The 20,306-nt window shown below is 40.3% G+C and overlaps 1 protein-coding gene across 3 annotated transcripts in view; it reads right to left on the minus strand.

Moving 5' to 3' along the window:
* Positions 1-20,306, minus strand: part of GABRB1 (gamma-aminobutyric acid type A receptor subunit beta1) — a 228,708-nt gene that overhangs the window by 35,283 nt on the left and 173,119 nt on the right. The window lies entirely within an intron of this gene.

The following is a 20,306-nucleotide window of genomic DNA, read 5'->3' on the forward strand; positions in this document are numbered from 1 at the left end:
GGTAGTTCAGAAAGGATGAATTCTTATCTCTAAGCTGGAGAAATGTTTCTAAGCGCTACCAAGCAGGAAATTGGCACAGAACTGAAATGGGAAAATAGCAAAAGGTAGCAGTGAAATGAGGGACCACTATATTTTTATGATTGTAGGGGAACCAGCTCCCTTCCTGGACTTTGGTTAGATCCCAGTTCTGCAGAGAACTTCAGCAGGTGCTTAATTTTCAGCACATGAAGCCAATGGGAGTGTTGTCAATGGGAGGCAGGATTAATCACTGGGCTTAACCAGGAAATTGGGGTTCAAATCTTAAACTTGCTCATAGACTTCCTGTCTAGCCTTGGGTAAGTCAGTTGGTGTTTTTGAAAATGTTACCCCATGTGAATTAGTAGCCTAAGTCCTATTGACTTTCAATGAGACTTAAGCTCTTAAATGCCTAAATCACTTTTGAAAATGAGATTTAGGTACTTGTGAAAATTTTACCTTTAATATCTCAATGGTCAGTTCCAATCTGTAAAATGGGGATAATACCTAACATGGGTATTGTGAGAATAAGATTAATTAATAATTTTAAAGCACTCAAATATGGTGGTGATGAATGCCATAGACATACCTAGGAAGACATACAGAAATTTATTACTGGTGTGCTGAAAGTTAAGCAACAATCTAAGTACTGTCCAGAACTGGGGCAATAATCTGCTACAACTAAAAATATGCTGCATACTTTCGTGTCACAGTGTGTTTAAAGTTTCTTAGTTATAAAAATTATATATATACACACATGGTTTTAAACTCTATACTTAAGGACTAATTAAAGATAGCATTGTTATCTGGGTCATATCACAATACATTGGAATATTTCAGATTATCTGTTTCAGGTACAATGCAAACATATACTCTGAACAAACTGCATTCTTCCTGGAAGGCTGGTTTTGAGAGCCACATGATTTTGCATATTAAACTGAATTGCTTCTCTTAATAGGGCTGTGTTTGTTGTGAACGTCAAGGACTTCAATGAAGATATGAGCTAGTTTGTATCGTCCTTGTGGCAGAGAAACCTTCTGCCAAAGGACTTATTGAGAATGCACAGTAAGAAAGGCATTTATTCTTTCCTGCTTAATTCTATACACAACAGCATATATTAGTGTTAGTCCAGTTAAATGCTTTTTTATGAAGATTCCAAACAGCATTTTTTTTGTTCCCAGTTAATCAGCCTTAACTTAGCTCATTTGCAGTAGATTGATTCAGAAAGATTGCAAAACCCATAGACATCAGTACAAAATTTCCTGGATGGTGCAGTGATCATAGCACTATAGTTGCCAGCTTGCTTTCTTATGATTATAAGTTAGGATTTTCAAAAGCATCTAAGTGACAAGGGGAGCAAATGTCCTGTGACTGATGATGGGCCTTGTGCTCACTTTTGAAAATTCCATCCTATACATAGTCATAATTTTTTTATACCAGTTCACTTCATAGTTTCAAGGATTTTATGTTGCTGCAAATAATCCACTGTAAAAATGAAATCATGGTGGTTGGTCAATTTATTCTATAAACCTTAGTTTCAAATGTTCCACTGAGCAACTTTTTTATTCAATTACTCTGTAAAGCAGAATTAACTCTTTTGGGCAGGGGCCATCTTTTCATTTTATGCATGTACAGTCCCTAACACAGTGGGACCCAATCCCTAATGGAGGCTTCTAAGCACTACTGCAATACAAATAAAGAAATAGCAATGTCCTGCAGTTTCTGTGGTAAAACACTATATTATTACTGTATTTGGAATTTGAGTGGAGTTTGCAAGAGAGTGCTTAATAGGTAGCTTTCCTCTGCTGCATAAACCAAATTCTTGGTTTCAGTGGTAGCTTATGGTAGTGAATCTCACAAGTTATCTCCAGTGCATATCTCCTTATGTAGGATTTAAATTTGGTGCCCTTAATTTTCATTACATATCCTCTTGCTCTCGTAATTTGAGAGAGGGTAAATAGCAGCATTGGACTTACTTTCTCTACACCATTCATTCTGTAACCTCTATCATGCCTCAAGACATGGTATCATACATACCATTTGGTGTATTTGGGGGAAAGGGTTGATGAGCAGCCCAAAGGGGGGAGGGATAGCTCAATGGTTTGAGCATTGGCCTGCTAAACCCAGGGATGTGAATTCAATCCTTGAGGGGGCCACTTAGGGATCAGGGGCAAAAATTGGTCCTGCTAGTGAAGGCAGGGGGCTGGACTCAATGACCTTTCAAGGTCCCTTCCAGTTGTAGGAGATAGGTATATCTCCTATTATTATTATTATATTTTTTATTATTTAAAGCACAGTTAAATTGGTTTTCTGCTCTCTACTCCTTTTGCCTCTTGTTTTCTTTCCTCCTTTCTGCTATAACAGCAGCACTGAATGCTAATGAGACAATCCTTGATGCAATACCAGGCAGTCATTTTCAGGTAATTAGTTGCATACTGAACACAATGTAAATGGGCTCATTATTATGCATTTCTACTGAGTCTGAATGATTCATGAACCACTTTAAGAAGCTGAAAAACAGTTAGTGAATTAGAGGGAAAAAGAAACAAAATAAAAAATTGCAAGAAAATTATCAGTCTTGGCTGAGCTCCCCCTTGTGGCTGCTCACCCGACAGCTGTGTTTGGACCCGTGTGCTGGATCTGTGTGTTTCTACACTCCCCTGGTTCTGGGTAGGCTCCAGCCTCTGGCCTCTCAGACATACCTTCTGGGCACAGACCGTGTCTGGTGTCACTTCTAAGGAATGGGCTCCAGGACTAGTGTGACCCTCCAATACACCGTCACCAGAGCTCCACCCCCATGGGTACTCTGATTTATATTTCAGTGATTCCCAAATTTTAACAGCCTGCGAACCCCTTTCACTAGCACGTCAAGTCTCGCGAACCCCCTCTTAAAAAAGGAATACATCCAGGGATTTTCTCCTTTACCTGAGTATAAATTATAAAAGCAGTGATCTTGGAAATATACCATTTGTTTTTATGACATGCTTATTACACACTGTTTATCATTACAGTATTTTTATTACATTATGAAAACGGCAACACTCTTCCAAGATCTCACTTTTGTAGCTTGTATCACTTTGAATAAGCCTGTTATAAGACAAGGCTCCTATATTTCATCAAGGAGTATTAGATGTGAAACAGCATGAAGGTATTTAAAAAGCCAACTCAAAAGAGTTCCTCCTACACAAGCATTCAGGTCTTGAGCAGTCCAGGCAAACAGCACACGTTACAACAAAGCTTAAACTTGTTCTTCATCATAATTTTAAAAACAATACTAGCTGCCTATTTAATTTAAAAAACAGCAAAAAATATTCACCTCCCTTTCCATTTCTTATAATGAGTCTTGAAGTTTAAATCTCCTCAGTGTGATAGATATGCTTGCTTTGATCTGCTTAGCTCTTGGAAGTCCTGGGGCTCCGTGCTGCTGGCCCCGTGCTGCCCGGGGTCCCTAGGGACAGCTCTGTCTGCCATTCGGGAATTTTTTCCTGAGAACCCCCTGTAACATTTCACGAACCCCCAGGGGTTCACAAACCCCAGTTGGGAACCACTGTTATATTTTAACCCTTCCGGGAACGTGACAGTTGAAGTAAGACACACACTATGCAGAGGAATTTCTAAATCAATAATTCATTACTCATAGACAAAGCACAGGAGACACACAGATATAGGAAAAATCAGAAATGCCAGTATGCAATTCCCTTCCTCAGAGTCCTCACCATTCTTGAACATTCTATGGGTTTTGGTCAGTGCCCTCAGGGGTCCCAGGTCCTCTCTTCTGGATCTCACTTCTCTGGCTCAGTCTTCTGTTCCTGATCATGAAGCCCCCTCTGATTCCTGCAACAAGCTCCCCTCAGCTTGTTTGGATCCAGCAGTCAAAATGTTTCCCAGCTCAGAGAGATGTCCCAGAGACTGTTAAGTGTCAGTTTGGAGGGCTTGTATGTATACACATGGACTTGTTTCAATGGGTTGTTTCTTTTTTTTGCTAGGAATTTTCCACTGCTTCAGCTTCTGGCAGGCAACCTGGGTGGAATTGGTTTTCTTGTAGGCTGCAGCGGTCCCATTGCTCAAAGGTGCTCCCATTTGAATGGAAAGCTATTCAGGTTAATGACTTTCAATTGTTCCTGCTCAGAGACATCCGTGATACCAGCCCTGGCATGAAATGGCTAATTCAGTATACACTGAGGCATTCAATGATACAGAAATTTTTGTATCCTTTTCATCCTTTTTCAGATTTCATCCTTGCAGTGGGCATCTAGTTGAGTTAGTAGGCCAGAAAATATACTCTGAGCTTTGTGGGTTTTAGTTTTATTGTCAACTCAAATTGGGCCCAATACTTAGGTTTCTTAAAACAAGTTTTTATCAAATCTAAGACCAATATAAATATAGCTGATTTTCTCTTAACTCCAAAGGAAACAGCTGCTAGCATTACAGACAAGTTTGAATTGTCTTATAAATAGCTAATATGTGGGAACTGCTATGATACAGAGTTTGTGATGACTTGTGAAAAATGTAGTTTTGGACTGATACTGGCCCCGTTGACTTCAGTGGAAGAAAGATCAGATACTGCATGTGAGATTCTGTGCACAACCATTCTTGGGAGATTGTGTGTTCTAATGGCACTGGACTGGGAGTCTGGAGACCTGGGTTCCAGTGACCTGCTGCATGACTTTGATCAAGTGACTTCGCCTATCTGTGCCTGTTTCCGATTCTGTTCCCTCACCCCTCTTGTCTGTGTTGACGACAAACTCTTCAGGGAAGGGACCGTCTCTTACATGTTTTGTACAATGCCTAGCATACTGGGATCTCAGCTGAAGACTCTAGGTATTACCATAATACAGAATTTCTCTGCATGAAGCAACATGTATTGTGATACAGTTTTAATTGATTTTTCCATAGAATTTCCTAAATTGTCTCCGGGGAGATTGTACTACTTAATAGACTGTATTAGAATTATGTAATTTTTGTATTTCTCAGTCAGACAAAAGAAAAGGACAAGCTGCAAGAATTTTGTAGGCAGGAAGATTATCCCTAAAAACCTCATTGAACAGGCATCTCTCATGACGATACTGAATTGTGGCAAGGTGCTGTGAACATTTACACATGTGACCAGTCCTGTTATCTTCAATGGAACTAGTCGTGTGTGTAAAAGTTGGATTGGTTTCCCCTTCCACCCTTTGCCTGCTGTTTCTATTTAGATGGCAAGTTCTGGGACTCTCTCTTACTATGGGTATGTCTACACTGCAATTAAAAACCCGCAGCTGGCCTGTGCCAGCTGGCTTGGGCTGCAGGACTGTTTAATTGCAGTATAGACTACCAGTGTTAAAATAAACACAGAGGCAGGAGCATGAAGTGTAGCTATTGCTTAATACTTGGTCAGAGTATTTCACCACAACAGCATTGCCAAAAAGCTGTTGTCTATTCTTCAGAGTTCTCTATAGAGGGGAAAAAAGCAATATTTAACCTAGCATGAAAGATTAAATATAGAGAGGACCCAAAGCTAAATGATACAAATCCTGTCATGAAAAGTCTTGTCCCACTTGGAGAAGAAGTAATAAAATTTTAATGTGTTCTGGCTGCCTCTTTCAGCCAGCATAGTATAAATTATAAATGTGAACAACAGTATGAACTGGGGAAGACTAGCGTTTTTGTTTTTTAAGTCTCTTGTGCATACTGTAAAAACTCAGCCTGAACTGCAGTTTGAAAGTGAACTTTTACACCAGAGGGAAAAGTTCCTCTTCCTGATCTTGTATCAGTTGTACACATTAACTTTGGAGTAACTCCATCACAGTGCTGTGAGATCAGAATCTGGCCCAGGATTCATCTCTGAAAATAGCTGCTCAATTTTTCTGTTTAAAATGTAAGTCTAAGACAACCTGTTTTATGCTTGGGTTTCGGGACGACAACTTGTTGCAAAATTATTACAAGAAACATAGAATTTTAGAATCCTAGGACTGGAAGGGACCTCAAGAGGTCATCTAGTCCAGTCCCCTGCACTCATGGCAGGACTAAGTATTATCTAAACCATTCCTGACAGGTGCTTGTCTAACCTGCTCTTAAAAAATCTCCAGTGATGGAAATTCCTCAACCTCCCTAGGCAATTTATTCCAATGCTTAACCACCCTGAGAGTTAGGAAGTTTTTCCTATTGTCCAACCTAAATCTCCCTTGCTGCAATTTAAGCCCATTGCTGCGTCTCCTATCCTCAGAGGTTAAAAAGAACAATTTTTCTTCCCCCTCCCAACCTTGTAACAACCTTTTATGTACTTGAAAACTATTATCATGTCCCCTCTCAGTCTTCTCTTCTCCAGACTAAACAAAACCAGTTTTTTCAATCTTCCCTCATAGGTCATGTTTTCTAGATCTTTAATCATTTTTGTTGCTCTTCTCTGGACTTTCTCCAATTTGTCCACATTTTTCCTGAAATATGGTTCCCAGAACTGGACACAATACTTCAGTTGAGGCCTAAATCAGTGTGGAGTAGAGCGGAAGAATTACTTCTTGTGTCTTGCTTACAACACACCTGCTAATGCATCCCAGAATGATGTTCACTTTTTTTTGCAAGTGTTACACTGTTGACTCATATTTAGCTTGTGGTCCACTATGACCTCCAGATCCCTTTCTGTAATACTCCTTCCTAGGCAGTCATTTCCTATTTTGTATGTGTGCAACTGATTGTTCCTTCCTAAATGGAGTACTTTGCATAAGAGAAAATGATGCATGTGGTTTACAGTATAAAACCAACATCCTTTACCTATACATGCCTCATGTAAGGCTTTAATTCCAGAGAATCTAGTGACATCATACATTACAAAAGCAAAGCCTGAGCACTTTGTTCATGGCCACCAGAAACCCAGGATTGATAATAGGCTCTGATCCTGAAAACATGACTCTGCTGAACTTCATGCACTGTGAGTATTCCGATTTACTTCTATGTGCTGCACATATGCTTGGAGTTAATTGAAGTTTGCTGGATCAAACATTATTTTAATATATGGTTACAAAATCAACTTCCCTCAGTATCTATCTGGTCACATTATATGAAAAGTACAGTTATAAATAGCTTATAAAGGATTAATACATGAATAATGGATGTTATAAGCATGATACAGAATTTTCAGACTAAGTGATTTAGGATGCTGTCTCATTGACAGTTGGGAAAATGTGATGTAGGTTCCCAAGTCACTTAAGCGCTTTTGAAAGTTTTGTGTAGTGTGTTATAGATGGTTATAAATGCATCAGTAGAAGTTCTTATAAGCCACTGTTACATAAAACCTGTTGGGTTCTGTAACTATCTATCACCATAGTTTTACTATTTATTAAAATGTCTGTTAATCATTTATTATCCTCTTATAAACTCTTTAGAAATAGAACTTTAATATAAAGTGTAACCTCTAATCCAGGGGTTCCCAAACTGGATCTGTGAGCTTGATGTTCAATCCATTCACTTCACAACAATTTTTTAAGAAGGTGGGACATGAACCAGTAAAGTTTAGGAGCCAATGCCTAATCCCATTTCTTGTATCCTAAGCCACCCTTCATGTGCCTTTTGCTTCCTCCCCATTCCCCTCTGGGTTTCCAGTCCTTATATTTCTCACCTGCACTGCCAGACAACTTTATTAAAAAAATATATATTTTCAAGATGTGGAATATCCATGAACCCAAAGTCACTTGTCAAAAACTTGTGAAAACTGTTTTAATTATTTTTAAGTAACGTTGCTGTCCCGAATGAGTCATTGGTGCCATAATGAACAAAGTCAAAATAACCAGCAGTCACTCAGGTAGGTTTTGAGCAAGTATTTGCTGAGTAGGGCTGTATGAATGACTGAACATTTAGTTTTGGTGCATGTCCAAAAAATATATTTATTCCAGGTTAACATGAATGAAAATGTTTTAAAATTTTTGGCAAATTGAAATGCCGATAAAAGCTCTTTGGGTTGAATGAAATGTTTTTATTGACACAAAAATAAATGTTTCAATTTCAAGGGTTTTAAAAACATTTTAACTGTTTTTAAATGAAATGGATGGAAATTCCAAAATGCAACTTCTTTTTGAAACAGTGGAACATTTTCTTCTGGAACGTTTGATTTTTTTTTTCCGAACCAAAACAATTAACTGAAATCAATATGAATTTGTTTACTCTTTTGGCTGACCCAAACCTGCAATTTTGACGAAAAAAGGTTTTGCACAAAAAATTTCCACTCTATTGTTGAGCAATTTGCTCAGTAATGACTAAGCAAGTAAATACAGACCACCATCTGCTGCACAAGCCAATAGAAGAGTGGTGGGCATATAGGGAATGTGTGCTGAGATGCCATTCAAAGTAGAAACTTCATTTCTAATGGGAAAAAAGTTTCTTGGTGGCCAGGAGGAGGAGGTTAATACTGAGAAAATCAGAAAAAAGAACCTCTTAAAAAAAGTAGTAAAATATAGTTGTATCCTGTACTGATGTAATAGAGCTCAAACTGAATCCTGAGGGATTCATTTTGAGTTTCTTATCAGTTCTCATACACCCAATAATGTTCATAGGAGGAATACATTTCTTGTCAAATGTAAATAGGGACATGAAAAGTTAATATACAATGAGTCAAGTCAATCAGCTGAACTGGCTTGAAATAAGAAAATTGTTTATAAAAGTCATTGCTGCATCTGACCCTGTTACCATGTTTATACATGCACATTCTCCTCAGAGAAGTCTATTAACTGCTTTATGGAATCAAGTGCCTAAAAGTAAAGCACAATCTAAGAGAAGCTGGAGGATGGGAGGGGTGATGGCCAGACATCCTAATTTTGTAAGTCCCGTCCAACCCCAAACCAAGATTCATTAGAAAATATGCAGCATTTAAAGTTTTTTTTTAAAGTAAACTCAGAGGCTCAGAAAACACTTAGTACAAAATTTCAGATGTTCCTTAGCATGCAACAGAAGTTGTAGCTATTTACCATGCTTTATCCCCAAATCCGATCCGCAAGCTCACTGACGCTACAGTTAAATGATCCCACTGAAAGGTCCAGTCATGCAAGCTCTTAACCACCTGAGTGGTCCCACTGAAGTCCATAGACCTGTTCTTGGGAGCGAGGGCTAGCTGTGTCAGTAAAGCTTTGCAGGGTCAGGGCCCATAGTCTGTACAGTGAAGCATGACAGATAGATAAATGTACCATGTCTGTCTTATTACTTCAACGATACTTGTCAATTAATCCCTGCATAAACTACAATAATGAGATCATATATAGGATGAGATGTGGACCTTCCCATGTGCCAAGATCAGAAAAATTCACAACTCATTCATAGTTAATCTTATACATCATAGATAAAGAAAATACTGGCAAGGGTAATGCAAGAGTAGAAAGGTAATGGTGTAGACGCCTAAGCAGGAGCATTTAGGAGCACCCTTGAAATTTTGTACTAAGTGTCTTCTGAGCCCCTGCTAACCCATTGCAACACCACTCTCTGGGGCGCTGTAACTAATTGGAAGGAATGTTACTGCACTTCATTTCACTTTGAATTGTTACTCTAAAATTGTGTCCTCCAAATATATCTTTCAGGGGTTAAGTATAAACCGGTACAAGACATGTTACACCCCAAATTAAAACACGGACATATCTTTATCTGGACAGAAAGGGAATTGAATTCAAGTAGAAATTTTCACTCCAGCCCCCCACTAAAGATTTATTTTCATGTTTATTTGAGAGCTGTATTTAGGAAAGTCAATAACCCTGCAACTGGTGCATAATTTCATTGGAGTTTGAATAATTTTTATTGATTGCATTGGGCCCATAGTGAAGTGTTAAAATCAAAGTCCACTGAAGTCAGGAAAGACTCCCGTTGATTTCAGGGGGCTTTGGCCCAGGCCATATGAGTTAAATAAAACAGCTGTAACCCAGGGGCTAGTCAAGCCCTCCACAAATACAAACGACAGTACTTATTAGTACTTTTGTTATATTTGACATAATGCAAGAGCTGGCAACATGTTTCATCATGAGTCTTGCCATATTTGTTTTTTTTCTTAAATCCCCAGTTCCCAGAGACAGACGATTAGGTGACAATCTCAGTTTTCATTTTAAAAAGAGGTACATTTATAGTCCTCATGGTTGTGGAGAAAAGCTTGAAAATGTGATCTAAGAGCACCCTAAAGGCGACAAAGAACATGATTGTGATCTCTTTGGGACAGGGGCCATCTTTTTATTCTGTGTCTGTACAATGACTAGCACAGTGGGGTACTGGTCAAGGACTGCTGCTCCTAGGTGCTTCTGCAATACAAATAATATATATTAGCAAAATATCATTTGCTAGGGACTGACTGAGTTTTGAATGCTTGGGTTTGGCAATAATACAGAGTGGATCAGATTTTTCAGTTAGGCTTGCATAACTGGAGACCTATTTGGGCACCAAACTTATATTTGCAGAGACCCAGTCTGCACACACACTTTGGGTATCTGCACACGTGCATGGCCACTTAGTGTGAATGGGTGTTTGTCTGTAAAACAAGAGTTCAATTTTGTGTTTCTGAGTTTGAAAATGTGGCCCTATGTATACTCTGCAGTCCATACTTTCCTTGGAGAATAGGAGAAAAGAAGGAATAAGCAATGGCCATATCTTTAATCCTCTTCCACTTTTTCATTTGTTTTATTTAAATCCTAGCACAGTCACTCCTTGTGAGAGCAAAGCTGCATATCTGGAACTATAATAATTAGGTAAAATATTTGTATAATTGCAGCTATCAGTTGCATAACTATTCTTTTCTTTTTAATCAAAAAACATAAATAATCTTGAGGTAATCTGCAATTTTTTGTTTAAGTGTCTTACATCTGTAAGGGGGCAAATATCTTGTTTCTCAATCCTGCACAGTTTGTGTCTAAAATGGATCCTAATCCAGAAAATTTCTGCCTTTTCCGATAGATGATTGTTTCCTGGACATTCCAGAATATGTTTTGGGTGCTAATCCTGAATTTGGATGGGCGTACAAATGCTTTCATAATTTTCCTTTTGAGGAACATAATTTTGTTTATGGGGATCCTGGATCCCCTCTTGGCATATATCAAAAGTCTGCATTAGAGAAGACCGTTATTTTCTTAGTACACTATTTTTCTTTCTTTTTTTTTCAATCTACCATACGTGTCTGGTCTTTGTTTTGAAGGACTGTGTGCTAGAAAAAGTCACTGCTGTTCTTAGGATTAGAAATGATTAGAGGCCCTTTCAAAGTCAAGACTTTGAACTTTTGCTAGATCTCCAGGGATTTGGTCTATCAAACTCTGAGTTTTGATATTGTATGGCTATGTCTACACTTGCAGAGTTTTTGGGCTGTCTGTTTCAGAGGTGATAGTGAACAACGCTTTTCTTTCACTGGGTTTGTGAACTCACTTACTTCCACAGGCATGAGAGTGTTTTTACATTTGCAGCACTTCCATCGCCAATGAGAGCAGCTTACTGAGAGCAGCTATCCCACAGTGCAGCTCTCTCCATTTTGACGACGGGTCTTGTGGTAAGTGGGGTGCGGTGATTGTTGGGCATCTTGGTCCCCTGGTCAGATGATAAGTGAGGACTTGCCAAGAAAACAGAAAGGGGAGTTTCAAAGTTCTGAGTTTCACCGCAAAAAGTCATTGACAAGTGTAGACGCTCTCACGGTTTTTGTGCAAAAAAGGGACTTTTTCCACTTTAAATGGCAAGTGTAGACATGCCCTGAGTCTAAACATTGGTCCATTAGTTGCATGCTAGTGATCTGCAGGAAAGTGCTGAATGAGAACTACCAATGGCAAACTGAAATTGTCTAACTTACAAATAAATCATTACCGGTAAGTTCTTCTTTTTAAACTTTACAAAAGCCACTCATTAGCAAGTCATCTACAGGTGTGTGCTTGGACAACGAGGGTCAGCAATGGGCTAGGCAATTGAGGTAAAGGTTAGATTTTGTTCCTCCTCTTTGGCCTTACCAGGCCCTCTTCAGCTTTACTTAGAGTTGGGTGAAATTTTTTGACCAAAACTTTTTTTCCAGCAAAAAATGCAGATTGAGTGCCATTGGGAACATTTTGTGAATTCACATTTTTTCCAAATTGTTCATTTTTTGGGAAAAAGCCCCAGATTTCCCCTCCCCCCCATCAAAACATTTTGCTTCAACACTTTTAAAATGAAATGTTTTGGTTCCTTTGATTTAAAACAACTTTTGACTTTAAAGTTTCTTTTAATGTTAAAATAATATTAAAAATGCTCAATCAAAATAAAACATATTTCATTTGACCCAAACCTAGCTAGCTTCTGTCTTTCTGGAATTGCTAGCAAACCAAAAAATGTTGGAATGGTCTTAAGCCATAACATTTGGATTGAGTTCCATATCTCGCATAGTTGGAGGAAGGGAGGAGGTTTGGATCTAGGGTTTTGGCTCAGGACCATATCTACTCTGACTATTACTGGAGATAAACAAGATAGGTGAGGTAATATCTTTTACTGGACCAACTTTCAAGCTTCACAGAGCTCTTCTTCAGGTCGGGGAAAGGAAACCTAAGTGTCTGAGCTGAATACAAACTGGGACAGATTAAACACAAAGGTTTAACATATGTGTTAATAGAGATCTCATTTTTAACTACAGTTAAAATCTATCCTTGATCACCACCTGCTTACTTGCCTGTGGTAGTGATTTCAAATGTGCCCTTTGGGTTTTTACTGTTAATGTTAAAGGGAAATAATAAAAGTAATGAATGTTGTTAATTTGTGTGTATTGTATCTGAGATAAGATTTAGCCTCTCTTTAGCACTTTGTTATATCTTCAAAGTGCATTGCAATCTCTAATTAATACTCATTAGATACTTGCAGGAGTTCCTAATTCTATATTCAGAGGAGCTGAAATTGGTTTTAGAATCTTGATTCCCTCTTACATATAGAATTTAATTAAATAATCTGACACATGAAGCCCAGTCTTGTGGTGATATGAGGATTTGAGGGTAAGTCCTGGAGCCAGTAAATGGAGGCCAGGGATAACAAAACAGATAATAGACCAACCTGCAGTGCCAGCCAGCCACTCCCTGGAAGTGCAGGATATCTTTGAGTTGAGAGGACCTGGGCCAACATCATTAGGAATGAGAAATCTTGGGGAAAACTCATTCTTGGGGAAGGGAGGTGCAGTATTAACAGTTTAAGCCCCCATTGTAACTGCTTGAGCTCTTGGGAGAAAGTGATCATGCCCTGATCGCCTATTTCACTGGAAGGAATCATGGATGGACTTGTTTAGGAACTGCTCGGCTATCATAGGAGACTTCCACTCCTACTTGTGTCTGTGGCTGCAGTGTTACTGGAAAGAGGTTTGAGTTTAACTATGTTAAAAGTCTGCAAATAGGTGTATGCTGGAGACCTTTCTGAGTCCTTACAAAGGGAAAACAAACACCTGCATCATACACTTAAGGAGAGCTCCAATGACTCTGATCATATCTCTTCTCCCCTTGAGGCTTTCAGCCTCCTTCATAAATACCTCATCTTCAATATCAAGCCTTTTGCTAATTCCTGCCACCATCTCTGCCTTTGTCTCCTACTGTATCCTCTTGCTCATCTTACGCTCTATCTTTGTGTACCTAGATACCCCCTTCTCTCCTTGAGTGCACAATTCCATGACCTTCTCCATGATGTCTTAGGCAGTTTCCCCCCTCCTGTGCCTCCTTCTTCAAAACTCACTCCTCTCATCAAACATCCCAGTAGTAATCTGCCCAGGCCTCATCATCTAGCTCATGACAGTCCACATTGGATTTTAAAACCTGCAGCTGAAACAACAAAGCAAAAATAGCTCTCCTAAGAGCCTTTCCCCCTCTCCTCCTCTGTTAAGTTACTCAGCTCGCCTCCATCCCCACACCTTATGTATTGTGGCTGCAAGCCAGCAAAGTGTCCATCTTTTAACCAACACCTGAGCTTTTTGATTCAGGAAGCAGCAGGGTGTGTATGTGACATGGTGGTCAGGGCACTCACTGGGGCATGTGGGACACCAAGGTTCAAGACCATGCTCTGCCTACTTCAAATCAGAATTTTTCATCCCAGATCACTCTGAATCAGGAAGAGCAGGGACTTGAATCTAGGTCTCCCACATCCCAGGGCCCTAATCACTGGGAAATACAGTGCAAGAGAGGCTCTGTTGCTCCCTGTGCTGATGAAAACTCTGTTGATACTGATGTCTCCAAAAACTTTCAGCTTCTACGAAACAGAAAAACTTTATTTTACCACAGATGTTCTGACCAGGTCTAGTGAGAAGTGGTGCCTCTGAACCTTCACTATCCACTCTCCCTTCAGAGGAGTGAAGTTCTAGATCCTCTTCCAAGGGGAGTAATGGGGGCAAAACACCTAACCTATTTCAAGACTGAGTTTGATGGTGTGATGCGGTTGCACACCATGGTGTATGGCCTATTGGCAGCTACTCTTAGCAAAAATCTCCAATGGCTGGAGGTGGGAGGGTTCAGAGTTACTACAGAGAGTTCTTTCCCGGATGTCTGTCTGTCTGTCTGGTGGGTATCATCCACATCCTCAGGGTCCAACTGGTTGCCATATTTGGGGTCACGAAGGAATTTCCCCCCAGGTCAGATTGTCAGAGACCCAGGAGCAGGTTTTGCCACCTTCTGCAGCATGGAGCATGGGTCATCTGCTGGTTTGAACTAGAGTAAATGGTAGATTGTGTGTAACTTGATGTTTTAAAATCAAGATTAGAAGACTTCAGGAACTCAGCCAGAGGCTGTGGGCCTATTGGAGGAGTGGATGTGGCCTGAGATGCGCAGGAGGTCATGGTGATCATGATGGTCCTGGTCTTAAAGTATGAGTCTATGAGAAGAGACTAGAGCTGGGGGGCAGGGGGTGATTGCCAGTTAAGAACATAAGAACTAGTCAATGGCTCCTGCAGGAATCATGCTGCCAGAGAGAAAGGGTCCAGTGGAACCACATTTGAGCCAAGAGCCACTTCAGTTTTCTGCTTTTCTGGTCTGCTCCTGTAGGTTTTTTTCAATGTGGGGAGTGAACCAGTTTTCTAGCAGTCAGAAATGGTTTGAAAAGGGGAGATCCACTATCGCTAAGCCTTTACTGAGTATACAGAATGGTTATTTTAAAAGAGAAGTGAACTGAATGTTCTAAACTCTCATGGTTGGCATGGAAACCTTTTCAATAGTTTTATAATTCAACACAATTTTTTTACTATTTCCCGTTCTGTCAAATATAAGTAGAAGACAGGATTATGGTTTTGAATTACTAACAATAGAATGCCCGATTATTGGTATTAAGCCATTACTGACGGTTGTTTCACTTGTGTTTGTTTCTAATAATTTCCTGAAGAGTGCATATAAAGGCAAGACACTAATTCTTATACTAAAGTCATGGCAATTTTGGAGCATAGAAAAATCATTCCCCAATGGACTTCATTATAGTTATTTTAAAGTCTGTAGATCAAGGTCAAAATGCAGTAGAGTATTAACACATGCAGTTGTGTGATGTTTTAATCCTGTTTGTCTTTTTTTAAAAGTATTTAAGGTCTAGTTGATTTGAAACAAAATGTGGTCCATGATTTGATTTAGTTTTTGGGAAAATGCAGTGATGGGATGGAGCGGATCCTTATAGGCGTGGCTCAGGTGTACCTCATGCTCCTCACTGGTGGTGTCCAGTTGTGAGGAGCATGGGTCTGAACTGTGTGTGGTATTTTCACTTTCCTCTGGATGTGTGATTGGGCTGATTTGTGTAAGCGAGGATGCTGTGTTTAGCAGCCACTGGCTGCTCAGCCTTGAGTAGCTGAGCAATGAATTCCAGAGGAGCCATCTTGAATCAGTGTAGTGTCCTGCTGCCAGAGCCTTTCCTCGCTGCAGTGAAAGGGTCCACCAGGGAGGGAAACAGTGCAGAAAGGGTCCGGCAGCTTCTTGCTGCTGGAGCCTTCCCCTGCTGCAGGGAGCTGCTGGAACCTTTCCTTTGTGGCTTCCCCCTGTCAGAGCCTTTCACTGCCCTGTGTAGCTGTACATCACAGTGTGAACACAGCCTGCTTTTCACTGTGGCGTGTAGCTACAGGTACCTTACATATCACCATAAGTGTAGATGAGTCCTTACTCATGTTGAACAGTACCTTATTCAGCAAGTAGTCTCCCTGATTTCAGTAGGATTAGTCCCGGAATAGGAGACTAATCAACACTGGTAACAGTGGTAGAATTTAGCCCTCAGTGATTGCAGTTTGCATGGTTTCATCTGAACCTTTTCTTTGGCTGTGATTCACAGGAGTTTTTGCCGGGTGTGGGTGGGTGTGTGAGAGAGAAAAAAGAAGAGAAAGATGTCAGAAGGAGCAAAAAGTCCAGGACACAGCTTGGAGAAGCACTGTGAGAATGTGACCCTGAGAAAAAGTATAGAAAGAACTTTTGGGCTCAGTGCTGGCTGAAGGAGGCTTGGGACTTGTGAGTAAAAAACTGTTTTCTCCTGTTTCATTCCTACTGTATTCAGGGAAATAGGACTTTGTAAATAACTTCCCAAATGCATGGAATGTGTGACAACCAGATGAGCTGATGTGTTTGATATTGGAGAGTACGAGGTTGCATTTGAGGTTTTATATTGACAGCAAATTTTGTTGGAATGCTGGAACCCTTGAATGCAGCATGGTGAGGAGATGGTCTTGGAACGGTGGTGAAAGGGTAGATTGGGACAAGAGGCTGGGTGGGAATGGGATGAGGAGTCAAGGGTGATGTTGTATCAACCGGGCAAGGTACTAACAAACTTCAACAGGACTTTATTTTTAAAGTGGAAACCTCTTTACCAAGCTGCTGCTGCACCCTCTGTAACTCTCACTCTGCCTCCTCAACTCCTCCCCCACCTTTCTGTTTCCTGTCCTTTCAGACTCCCAACAGTCAGTGCTCCCACTTCTAATAATTACAAGCAACATCTAAACACCACAGGTGATGGGGTGGGACTGCGACATGGAGTGGGGGTTGGGATGGAGAGACTGAGACAAAGACAGGCTGTAGGTGCCAGGGGAAAAAGGGTCAGGCTTGTCGGGGATGTTCTGCAGGATGAATGATGCAGTCCATCTGTTTCATCTGTGTAATCTCTTTGTTTTCATATTATGCCATCAATTACGCCCGTACCAACCCCATTAACCTCAGTGTACTTGAACAGGAGTAACAGAGGTTAATCTGAAAACAGTAGCGTTACGCAGATGTGTGGACTCAATCCTGCAACGTGTTGCTGAATACTCTGGCCCTGATCCAGCAAAGCTGCTTTCCTTCAAGTACGTAAAGAGTCCCACATCCCATTCAGTGACCAGATGAATCCCCATCTCACCAGCACTGCATGAGTTCTCAGAGATTGAACTGGTATTTTGAATTACCTACATCTCTCGTAGCATACCTGTAATGTACCTGTGTGTACAAGAAGCAAGTACCATCATGTATATAGGAACTCAGCCATGTCCTTTACAACCCAATTATGATAAAAAAATAGACCTTTTGTTTTCAATGGAGCATTGCAAAACGAACTAAGATGAGGTAGTGAATAACCAGAGCAAATTGTCTCTGAAGGAAAAAAATAAATGAGATGGAAATAACGCATTCAATTATTTCTCCTGATTTTTGTGACAGACGGTAATGTTTAGATGATAGAGCTGCTATTTCTCAGAATGTTAAAACACTGAGTTAAGATTTAAGCTCTATTAAGTTCTTATGAACAGCCTCATTTATTTTCCATTAAAAGTTTTCCATCACCCTGAGGAAAATCTTCAGCTAAAACCAACACAGAGGATGTTTACAATGTTTATCTCACTCTGTGTCGTTCCATCTCATCTCTGGTGCTATTTCATGCCTTGCAGAAGTATGAGAGGGGTATTTAAAGGATTTTGCTTGTTTTTCCTCCATGAACAGGATAGTGATGTGAAATGAAAAGCTGCTGCCCAACCATGGAATAGTATTGCCTTCTCGGTTTCAAGATTCAGCAATTCTCCTCCTCCCCCTGATTTTGAAAAGTTGAACCACAAAGAAAGATGTGATCATTTTATATGGGCGTGCTTTCACTAGGACAATGCTTTAACACACACTATTAAGAATTCATTAAAGAAATCGTTGACATCTCTTTCCTCCCTCACTTGTATAGTTATGACCTTCCTACCTGTGTCCTATCTAAATTTAGACTGCAAGCTCTTAAGACAGGGAACATGACCTGCCTTGTTTCTGTGAAGTACCTAACACGCTGTTGGCACTCAAAAATAATACTAGCAGGGACTACAATAATGGTGCATAGCCTTTATAAGGGATTACCTTCTGAACTGTACCTTTTCATCTCTCTCTTTCTGCGGAGAATAGAGTGGCTTATTTAAAAAATGATTAAGATAAGAACTGAATGCGTAATTTGTAGACAGTTATTTACACTGAATGTAGCTCCTTTTTCTGCTTCTGGAACTTCTTTGAGAAGGCCATGATTTCCTCAAATGCACTTGTTCAAAATTGCTTGTAGGGGTTTCCCTCTGTGGATTGATTGTAAGCAGTTCACTATAAATATCCATAAAATGGTACTGAAATCCAAACGGTTGGTTAATTGTCATGGTCACACAAATCACATGGAATGATTTCTTCCTTGATTGGATGTTGAATTCCTATAACCAAAGAGGGTTTGGAATCTTTCTGGGAGTGGTAGCTGATAGCTCGGATTAGGATATTTTAACCTCTTTTATTCTGGATCACACAATAAGTCTTAATTTATTTTCTCTTTGTCACTTTGATGCAGAATAACAGCATGTATGGTTTTGGCTGTGAAGACTGTGGTAAGTTCCTTGCCTGGCACTTTTAATTGTCTTTTTGCCAGGGCTCTGATAAGGAGTTTTGAGTATCCTCACCACCATATTGAATCAGAGGAATCAGTCCCATCCAGCATAAAACATGTCCCTAACTGAGTTACATGAATGATCTCGCAGCCACTCATGAACCAATTGGCTCTGGCCAATTTCCCCCAGCCTTGCACCCCAGAACTGTACCATCCTGCACTGGTCACAAGCCTGGCCAGTGTAAGTATATTACTCAGTTTGCCCCTCCCTCAATGTAGAGATGACGCACAATAACCTTTGTAAGCTCAGCTGAGATTTCCCAAGCACTTCAACCAAAACATGCTGTTTTACATAAAATAGAAAACAGATTTATTAATTAGAGAGAGACAGATTTTAAGTGATTAAAAGTAGCAAGCATAGAGATCAAAGTTGGTTACCTAAGAAATAAAAATAAGTTTGCAGCCTAAGTTCTACAAACTAAACAGGATTTAAATCAAGCTGTGACTCACCCTGAAAGATGGTACAAACAGGTCACAGATTCTCAATACACAGACTGGAAATGCATTCCAGCCCAGGACCACCCTCCCTCAGTTCAAAGTTTTTGTCCTCCAGACGTTTCTTCCAGGTGTTGAGTGGGGGTAGGGGGAATAGGCTAAGTGATGATGTCACTTCCCCTCTTTTATATGTTCTTGCTGGAAAGATATTTTGCTGTGACGAGGGGATCATGCAGTCCCCATTGGTCAAGCAGTCTCCATTGTATACATGCTCCCTCTGAGGAGTCTCTGGGATGGCCCTTGGGAGTATTGATTACCTTTAATGGCCATCAGTGCTGTCTGGCTACTCCATTGTTGTATGTGAAAGGCTGGTTGTGGGTGTTCCCAACATCACAATATATTTCAGTGACACACATAGCAAACTTCATAACTTCACATACAATGATAGCACAGGATATTAATATTCAACAGATCAAGAGTTTTAAAATGATACCTCACAAGGTATACTTTGTACAAAACATATCCTAATTATATGACAGTGGTGAATATGGGGATTTCAGGGTGCTGCTCGGAGGTACAGAGTGTCACAGTTTCATAGATATTTGGTGACAGCAAAGGAATGGTGAGATGTAAAAATCATGGATCTTCCCACTCTGATTCATTGTTAGATCTGTCTCTCCCCCCTCACCTCTTTCCTTCTGCCCCACTGGTTCTCAGTACCAGTCTCCTCCGAGGGTAGACTAGATGACTAATGGCCACTACTTGCTTTAAAATCTGGGTATCTATTGATTTTCCAAGCTCCCCCACCCTGTTGCCCAGGCAGTCCCAGTCTTCCCCACTATCCCAGTCCTAGTTTCCCTTTCTCTCCCTGCCAGCTTCTAGTCCCAGTTGTGTGTTCTCTCCAGGCTCCTTGTCCTAATCCTCTTTCCCCAAGTTATGGCTCATATCCCTGCCCTGCATTCAAATCAAGCAGTTTGCTCTTCCATGTGTAACTTTTCTGCCCCTCTGAGTTGGCAGCAACCAGGGCTGGGTTCAGTATCCAGGGGTTCCGTTTCAATAACGCT

This window comes from Mauremys mutica, chromosome 5, assembly GCF_020497125.1.
Source record: "Mauremys mutica isolate MM-2020 ecotype Southern chromosome 5, ASM2049712v1, whole genome shotgun sequence".
NCBI classification, from domain to species: Eukaryota; Metazoa; Chordata; order Testudines; family Geoemydidae; genus Mauremys; species Mauremys mutica.